Source organism: Camellia sinensis, chromosome 13 (assembly GCF_055761805.1).
Source record: "Camellia sinensis isolate YWXY chromosome 13, ASM5576180v1, whole genome shotgun sequence".
NCBI classification, from domain to species: domain Eukaryota; kingdom Viridiplantae; phylum Streptophyta; class Magnoliopsida; order Ericales; family Theaceae; genus Camellia; species Camellia sinensis.
In genome coordinates, this window is record NC_138973.1 from 51,465,203 (window position 1) to 51,475,129 (window position 9,927).

The 9,927-nt window shown below is 35.4% G+C and overlaps 1 long non-coding RNA gene across 1 annotated transcript; it reads left to right on the plus strand.

Annotated features, from left to right (window-relative positions):
• Positions 1 to 3,748: 3,748 nt before the first annotated feature.
• Positions 3,749 to 8,509, plus strand: LOC114315903 (uncharacterized). The gene is made up of 6 exons (XR_014348850.1): positions 3,749 to 3,892; positions 4,029 to 4,077; positions 5,548 to 5,627; positions 7,468 to 7,524; positions 7,600 to 7,697; positions 8,264 to 8,509. It is a non-coding gene; the product is annotated as an uncharacterized LOC114315903 (long non-coding RNA).
• The last annotated feature ends 1,418 nt before the right edge of the window (positions 8,510 to 9,927 follow it).

Sequence of the window (9,927 nt, forward strand, 5' to 3'; positions counted from 1 at the left end):
TAGGACTAAGCTAGCATGCAAAAATGGCCCCGTAAGGGAAGTAATGAAGCAAGTAGCAGCTTCTGGCCCTAAATGGCCAAGATCCCTTCAACAAAGTTGAAGAGGGGCTCAACATAAAGCACTTTACAGTTTGCAACAAGCCACTGATCTAAACACAAATAGACCTAAAACATGGTGCAAGAAATGAGTCAAAAGGGAGACAAAGAAGCAAGTGATGGTTTCTGGCCTCAAACAGAGGAGGGCCCTTCAACAAAGTTGAAGAGGGGCCCAAAAAATGGTATTTTACAGTTAGTGACCAAACCCAAAACAGTGCACATGCAAGCTTAAAATACTATGCAAAATGAGGCCTAAAAAGAGGTTTAAACACAAAGAGCAAAAAGGAGGCTCCAAAAAGCTAAATATCCTTGATCAAACATGAAGAGGGGGTCAAAATAAGGCTATTTAAAGTTTGGACCAGAGCCCAAAAATATAAGCACAAGGGGCTAACAAAACATGCGAAAATATGGCCAAAAGAGGGATAAAGAGGCAAGTGACATATGGAAGCCTCAAAAAGTGAAGAGCCCTTCAACAATGTTGAACAAGGGCTCAAAATAAGACACTTTACAGTTTATGACAGAGCTCAAAACAGTTTACACGTAGGCCAAAAATACTACACAAGAAATAGGCATACAAGAGAGGTAAAGAAGGAAGTGTAAAAAGGAAGCCTCAAACAGTGAGAGGCCCTTAAACAAACATGAAAAAGAGCTCAAAAAAATGCTATTTTCAGTTAGGGTCGAAGCCCAAAAGTGTAAGAAAGAATGGCTAAGAAAGCATACAAAAATGAACTCAAAAGAGGGGAAAAATGACTCACCCTTGTAGACCAATCTTTGACAACCTCTTGGCACAAGAAATGGTGCTCCTCAGCTCTGGAAAGCAGCTCCAAGTGGCTGGAATGGAGGTGGTGGTGTGGTGCTAGGTGGTGGTGTAGAAATGGTGTAGGAACTTAAGGGTTTTGAGGGTTAGGATGTAGAGAGGGAGAGATACAAGGCAAGAGGCTTGAAGCAATTTTTTTAACCCCCTAAAACCATCTGGGAGTGCTGGTTATATAGACAAAAAGGGTGGAAAAGAGGGGGAAAAATGGGGGGGGGGGGGAAAAACAATTCAAGTTTCCCTCCAAAAGGCCAAACCCTCGGACATAAGGCCTAGAGGAAAACAAAATTCACTTCTAGGACACACTTGGGGAGGGGGTTATAGATGGCTAGATAAATAGGGCAAAAAATTCATTTTACCAGCTAGGTGGCCGGCCTGCTAGATTTTCTGGCCGGCCTGCTACTTTCAGGACAAAAAAATGGGCTACCGGAAAGGAAAGTGGCCGGTGGGTGATTGGGAAGTCCAATGGTGGCCAGTCAAGTGTCCAAATTGAAACCCCGAAAGTTAGCTTTCCAATGGCACAAACCTTGCATTAAAATTCCTCCTGTGAAAAAAGTTATGCCAGTTTCCGTGAAGCCGTACAGATTCGGTCCCAACCGGAGTGATGCCCTACTTCAATCAACTATATCTCCCCCGTTCGGAATTGGATTTAGGAGATTCTTGAGTACAAAATGAAGCCCCAGAAGTATTATTTCCAACGGTGGTGGCCTCATAGCTTGATTCCAAGTGTGTAAATGAATAAGCCCGATTTGGCGAGAGCTGCTCGACTCTTTCTTAACGGTTCATGCCCATTTTCTCCCCCAACTGGATTTCTTCCCTCTTCTCCTCTTTTCTTCAACTTCAAACCCCTAAGCAAGGTGTTTTGAAAGATTTTTTCAAAGATTTCATCTCTCTTTCATTCTTTTCCACTTTGTCCTTGCTCGGTTTACCGAAAAGCGCAACATTTGACAAAATGCGATCCTCGGAACATCGTAAAAACTTTATTTCAAAAACGTTTTGAAAGAGTGGGTTTTACGGCTAAAATCTTTTGATCAAGATTGTTTTGGTCCAAAAAGGGGTATGAAGTTGAGCTTTGACTCTCTCCTTGCTGAAGAAATTGAACCTTTGCCCTGCACATCTTCCAAAACCATCAGTCGCGTCCGAGTCTTAAAGGTGGTCAAAAATGGGGTGTCTACAGTTGCCCCTCTTTGACAGAACTCGGAAGTCAAGAAGTGACGGGAGTGAATGTCAAAGCCCAGAGACGACCCATTTTGACAAGGCCGAAGACTTAGACAAACAAACAAAATATAGATAAATAAATGGTTGTGCCCGCAGGCTGCCTACGTATCCTTTTTGCGAGGAATCAAACCAGCGTAGTTCAGGGGCAGGATGCAAAATGATATGCAGAAATATTTTGAAGATTGGACTTATACGCTACGCGAAGCCGGTTTGAAAATTGAGGACTCATGCAATGCACTGCAGTGTAGTGGCTAAGATGCAATGTAATAGCTAAGAGGTAAAGGTATCTTACAGGGGTAATTGGTAATGACTTACCTCGGCAATGTCCTACCTCATGCTGATGTGGGAATCTTCCTCTTCTTCTCAGTTGAACCACATCACTACAACAAAAGTAACCTATAGTGACGAAAAGTAGTGAAGAAAATAAATTTTGTCACTAAATAAGAATAATCCGTGACGAATTATAAAATTTTGTCACGTATAATAAAAAAATAAAAATAATAGGTGACGAAATTTATTTTTGTCAACAAATACTTCTTTTTAGGTGAGGAAAAATTAAGTTTCGTCACCAAAAGTTTTCCCGCTAATATTTTTTGAGTGGCGCCAAAAATTTAGACTTTTGGTGAGAAAAAAATTTATCACCAATTATAAAATTATTAGCGAGGAATACATTTTCGTCACCAATAATTTTATACATATATTTTTTGAGAAACTTGATTTTAAATGTTTTAAGACCATTTCGTGAGAAATATATTTTTATCACTAATAATTTTTAATATTTTGAGACATTTTAGTGAGAAAATTATTTTGTCAACAATTTTAGAGGAAAAATTTTAACATATTGGGCGGTAATGGAAAAAATAGACTACTAACTTTTTTCCTCCTTTTATTTTTGTTTATCAATTTTTCTCTCCTCTCTCTCTCTCTCTCTCTCTCTCTCTCTCTCAAAACAAAAACACAAGTTAATTAACTCTCTAAACCTATGGTGACGGAAAGTAGTGAAAAAAATATTTCGTCACTAAATAAGAATAATCCGTGACGAATTATAAAATTTTGTCACATATAATAAAAAGTAAAAATAATAGGTGACGAAATTTATTTTCGTCAATAAATACTTATTTTTAGGTGAGGAAAAATTAAATTTCGTCACCAAAGTTTTTTCCTCTAATTTTTTTGGGTGACGCCAAAATTTTGAGATTTTTAGTAAGAAAAAAAAATTGTCACAAATTATAAAATCATCAGTAAGGAATATATTTTCGTTACAAATAATTTTAAATATTTTTTTAAAGAAATTAATTTTAAATATTTTAAAACTATTTCACGAGAAATATATTTTTATTGTCAATAATTTTAATATTTTAAAATTTTTAATGACAAAATTATTTTATCCCCAACCAATCTTGAAGGGGGAACTTTGAGATTTGGCAGTAATGAAAAAAAGGAACCCTATTAATTAGGGATGGCAATGAAAATATTATCTTATGGGTATCATGGAGATCCAATCCAAATATATGGATTTTTCTCTCTTTTTTTAACCTATAGGATTAATTAAGTGGGTTTTTAAAATATCCATGGGAGATGGGTCGGGAATGGGTACCCGCCCATATCCCCACAAGTTAGGGTTCTCTTTCTAAATCTCACTCTCACGGTTTCTCATTCTCATTCTCACATAGCAGCGAAGGCAACAATCTCCATAGGTTTTGCAAAGGCAACGATCTAGCGACGGCGATCTCCGTCGGCGTTACCACGGTGGTTCTCCGGCGTGGTGAGTTTCTCTATCTCGTTCTCTCGTTCTCTCTTTCTCTCTTGTTCTGTGTGTGTTTACAAATTCATCTATTCGTCACTTTCTCAACTTCCAAACAGAGTTGTTGCTTCACAGAGTTTTTGGTACTCTTTTGCAGTTGGCGAAACCTGTCTAAGAGACTTACGCATCAATCAGCAGAAAATACGGTTAGCTTCACAGAGTTGTTGCTTTGATTCATGGAAATTTTAACTCAATGTTGTTTAAAGCTATGGATTTAAATCAGTTGTGAATTCAGATGCATTTGGGAATTGTTAGGTTTGAATTCTCATGTGGAAGATGAAATTGAATTACTTCTATTTATTTTCTTGGGACTTTGCTATGTTATGTTATGTTATGTTAAAAGGGTTTAGGGTCAAAATGGATTGCATAAAAGCTTTGTTACAAAAATGGCAATTGCCTCTGCAAATGATCAAGATCAATATAGCTACTCCTTAAGTTTTTAGGCAAATAGGTTATCTCTGTTTTGATGATTGGTTGCTTTATATAGTCAAAATAAAATGAGTGTTTTAACATTTCCATTGAATAAGAAGAGAAAGAGAAGAGAATGTTGAGTGGAAAATTGATCCCTTTTAGCTTGTAGAGACAGAAATATGGGTTTTTAGAGAGAGAGAGAGAGAGTCTTGGGATTTTAGGGATTGTTTCAGGTACTAATCCAATCTTTCAATTTTACTTTCATCAATTATTGATCAATACTGTTGAATTTTCACTTTGTTGTATTGATTAGCTGTTGAATTGGCTAATGCTCCTCTGTTCATGTAAAACTAATAAAAGAATGGATCAATTCTCCTAAGATCTGAAAAAATAAAATAAAATAATGAAAGAAAAGAAATAATAAGCCCCATAATTTTAGTGTAATTACACCGACATCTCTTTTAGTAAGGTAAAGTGATTGGAATTAATGGACATAATGGTGTGAAGACACAAATAAACAAAGTAAAGAGGGAATTTGACATCACTACCTCAGACTATGATGATCAAGAAATTGCAGAGAACATAGCTCATAATTGTAGAGTTAATGGAATTTCTCCCGTCCTTCCTCACATTAAGCGTGAGTTCTTTTTCTCTTTCATACGATAAGGAAGATAGATCCAAGAAAATATTGGTGAGGACTATCAATAAGATTTGATGCTTTTGACCTTCATTCTCATGATTGGTGGATTTTTTTTATTTTTTATTTTCATTGTAAAATTAGACTTAGGGAATGAACAATATGACATGATAGGTATAGTAGATCACTCATTTGTATTTCTTTTAACTTTGCTCAATTGTTTGATGGATTGGGATTTGGTTATTGCTAGTGATATTTTATAGTGTAAGTTCCTAATCTGAAATTGGCTTCTAAACATTTGGAAATGTACTTTACTATGAATAAGCAATCTGACTTTGACTCAATACACCAGTATGTCAGACATATTTTCATCACTCTATTGTTAATGGAAAGACATTAAAGAATATAGGAAGTCTGGAGAAATGAGCTATAACTTTAGAAACAACATCGTGTATATATTTTTCTCTCAATCTTGCTGTCATTGGGAAGGTGGATTCTCCATCTCCATCTGAAATTGGCTTCTAAGCGTTTGTATATATTTTTCTCTCAATCTGTTCTTTTCTCTCAGGTACAGTGGTCCCAAAGAGTGCCAATTCTCAAGCCAAAGGAAGGTGGATTCTCCATTGCCAATTACTTTCTTAATTAGGGGTATAGCTTCTCTTCTTAAACTGAAAAGTTTCCTCACTGTCAAAGACACATTAGAAGGGACTTGCATAGTCCTGAAGCATCTAGATTTGATAATATATGTGTGAATCCACTTTACCCATAGGATATTTGCCTTTTGCATATAGCCCAAAGAAGTTTCATAGTTGTAGCTTGATTCTAATGAATGATTGATTTAATTCACAGAACTCCCCCATTTTTTGGACAGAAAACTTGTTCCCAACTTACTTTAACATATGTTAAGTGGTTTTCAACCCCTAACCAAAGGAAGTCTCTCGTAATGGCTTCTATTTCTTTCAAGATTTGCTAAGGAAGGATAAAAACGAAGGACCAATAAACTTATATGCTGCTGAAAAGAACAGATTGATCAAGTTGGAGCCTACCACCATAAGACAGAAATTTAGTTGTCCAACTGTTGATTCTATTCATCATTCTTTTATTAAGTTGCTCACACTCTGCAGCTTTAGTTTATAGAAAATCAGAGGAAACAGTAAATAATTAACCGTCAATTTCCCTTATGGTATTGGCAAAATGGATAAAAGATCAGACTTAGTTAGATTCATTACTAACTCCACAGAGGAAGGGAAAAAGAAAACTTATGTTTCTGAAGATTAGGTTGTAGGCCAGATAGAAGATGGAACTGAGATAACATACTCTTAATGATTTGGAAAGAGCCCATGTTAGCTTCACATAGAATGAATAGATCATCAGCAAATGCCAATTGAACCTAACATTTCCAATGGAAAGTAAAACCACCTTCTCTCACTCTTTGCTGCAGCATTCTATAGAAACACTCCATCACAATTGAGAAACAAGTAGGGGGACATAGGATCACCTTGCCTTGGACCCCCTTTTGCTCGGGAAATAATCAACTAATTCTCCATTTATTACTACTGAGTACATAACAGTGGAAATGCACACCTTAATCCAGCCAACAAACTGAGCAGGGAATCCCATGTGTCATAGATACCAATAACAAATTCCAATCTACAGAGCCATAGGCCTTGATTAAATCAATTTTGAACACACCTTGTTGGTCCTTCATTTCTGTGATAAACTCTAACAACCTCTTGCATCAATAAAATGTTATCAAGTGAGTAGCAAGCTTATCCAGAACATAACTTTGGATGCTGCTCTAATCTTACACCTCATCCAGGGTGGAATGGAAAAAAACACATATATAGACATGGGAGATTTTGTTTCTTGTTTTTCCTCAAAGTTGTTTCTCCCCTTTTCCACAAACCTTGTCCCAGTTATTTATTTTGGTTGAGTCACAAAGTTGATTGTCTTTTAGCCAAACTAGAAATTAGACAAATTTGGGATGCAAGGAAGTGATACGTATGGCTGCATTTCTTTAAAATTATTGATATATTTTTAGCTCTTCTCCTTTTTGTCTAGATTAGAGAGGGGTTGTTGAAAATTGGATTGGCAACAAAACTGCAAGAGCCTCTATAGCTTGTAAATACCAATGTAATTCTTTTTCTAGTTTTCTTCTTTTTCTAAAAGTCAAAGTCAAGTCTCTAAAAGTATAGTTTTCATTTTGCATTTCAAGAAGATGATTCTATTTCTTTCAGGTTTCTGTTTGGTGGGTTTTGTGCTTTTTTTTTCTTCTTTTTGTTTTTGTTTGTTTGTTTGTTTGTTGTTTTTTTTTTTTTTTTTTTTTTTTTTAAGTTACTACAGAAATCTATCTATAGATTCTGTAAGTGTTTGATGCCATGTCTTTATGTCTGTTTTATTTTATTTTATTTTTGTTTCTTTCAATATTATTCATTTTGTGGAGTACCAAAGACTCGTGTGCTTATTTGGATGACTACTGAGCTTGTAGATCTGTGATTATTCTCCTGATCAACATAGAAGCTTTGATGGAACTAGTAACTCTTTGGTAAGTTACTATAAATATTTTCTTTCATATCAGTAATTTCGGTTAAAAAAAATAAATATAAATATATATTTGCAGTGCTGGTCATGGGTAGAGGATATTCTTGAGAGAGAGAGAGAGAGAGAGAGAGAGAGAGAGAGAGTAGCTGATGATGATGCATAAATTACTACATGAAGGTAATTTCTCTTACCCTTAATGTATGCACTTATTGCTATTGTGTGGTGAAAGATCCACCAATGAACTCTCACCTATCTTTATTTTTAAGAGCCAAAAAAATCATGAACATGTTTATAAATAAAAAATAAAAAATATTCCTTATCAAAGAGGATTTGATCAAGGTTTTTGTTGGGTACAAATTCATAAACAAGGCGGTCTGGACCTTCAATGGTACAACCCAAAAGTCTTACAAGGTTCTTGTGTTGAATTCCACTTATCAAATTTACTTCATTGAAGAAGTCATCGACCCATTGTCATGAATCAAATGTATCTCAATGCTATATTATATTTTCAAGCTATTAAATATATTCTGGCATTAGTGATAGTGATATATGATATTTCTGCAATCTTTTGGCATCTTCTGTTATCCGTGTTGCTTTATCATCAAGGATCAACTCAACACTTTAAAGTTTTGGATTGTTATATGCATTTCTACTAAATTGGTTTATAAAATAAAATAATTTATATGTGAGTTTAGATGTAATTCATAATATATTAATGTTTTCCTTGTTTAATTTCTTTGCAGATTGGTTTCTGATGACGTTTATTAGAAGCATACTTGCAAATCAAGATCAAGTGTTGAATTTTTTTTCTTGAACTGATACTTAGTTCTAGTTTTAAACCTAGTTGACTGCTATTTTTTTTGTTGGACTCCACGTTAGTTCATTTTGGAATTTGTTATGATGGTTTTTTTTATTATACTTAATGGATTATTATTAAATTTGTTTGATGGATATATTTTCATTTATGATATAAATTGTTTAGTGGATTATTTTGTGGAGTGGTGTATAATAGTTAGTGGATTTTTTAGTATATTTAAAAGGTTATTGGGATATGAGTAGGGATGTTTGTGAAATAATAATTTAAATTAAAATATAAAATATGGAACAAGTTTAGTGACGAATTTTTTTCATCATTTGTACTTGTTATTATGACAAAGTGATTATTCGTCGCTAATAAACATTTTTTGTGAGAAAATTTATTGTGGTTTATATATGAAATATTTCATTGATTTTGTTGTTTGGTGACTAAAAATTTCGTCACGTATATATATATATTTGTGGCGAAATATATTTCGTCATCCATGTATGACTTTTGAAGACGAAAATTTCGTCACCTTTACATCTTACTGTGACGAAATTATTTCCTCATCAATGATCAACATGTGTGACAAATTTATTCGTCAACTAAAGTTAAAAATATGGTACTGAATAATTATTTGGTGACGAAAAAGAGAATTTTTTATGACAAAATGTTGTTTTATTGGTGACAAAAAATTTCGTCACTAAAGTAATTTCATTGGTGACGAAATTATTTTTCGTCACGATGGTTTTTAGTGACAAACATTCAATGACGAAACCGGTGACGAAAATATTTCCTCACAAATATCTATAGTGACGAAATTAGCTCTTTGGAGACAAAAAAATTTCGTCATTTAAGACCCAACTTGTTGTAGTGCATGTACTACTTTTCTCCCTGACTATGGTTGTAGCTTTCCCTATTCTCCAACAGGGTGACAGACTAGGTTGGATCAGTATCCAGAATTGAGGTGCATATAGATGCTATCTCAATCTATGGGGCTGCCATACATATTTCAAGCCGAGGATATACCCCTGGGTATTTAAACCAGACTTTAGTCTCAGAAATCCCGAACCTTTGCGTTCTAGGCATAAGCCATTCGAACTCTAGTTTCCACCGTCTCAGTTGGTCTCCTAGGAACTCACCGCAAACACAGGCAGGTGGCTATACCAGACCACCAGAAGTCGTTCGGGCACAAAAAACACCAAAGGAATTGCACCTTTAGAGGATTTAAGGTCTCCTAGACCGGAAAGTGCACAAGACGGTGCGAATAAATGCAAGTGCGATGCGCAGAACAACGCGAATGATGATGCAGGATTTAAGGTCTCCTTAGACCGAAGGATTTAAGGTCTCCTAGACCAGGTGAGTGCACAAGACAGTGCGATACAGGTAAGGTGTGCAAGATAGCGCGAGTATAAATTGCACCAAACAGTGCGATGCACAAAATAGCGCAGTAAAATGCATGTACAATGCAAGTAATGGTCACAGCGCAAAATAGTGCGATGAAATGCATGCACAATGCAAGACTTAGCACACAGCTTAGGACATAGCATTCTACTCAGTTGGCACACAGCTCACACCATAACACTTTGTTCGTTTGGTCCACTGCTC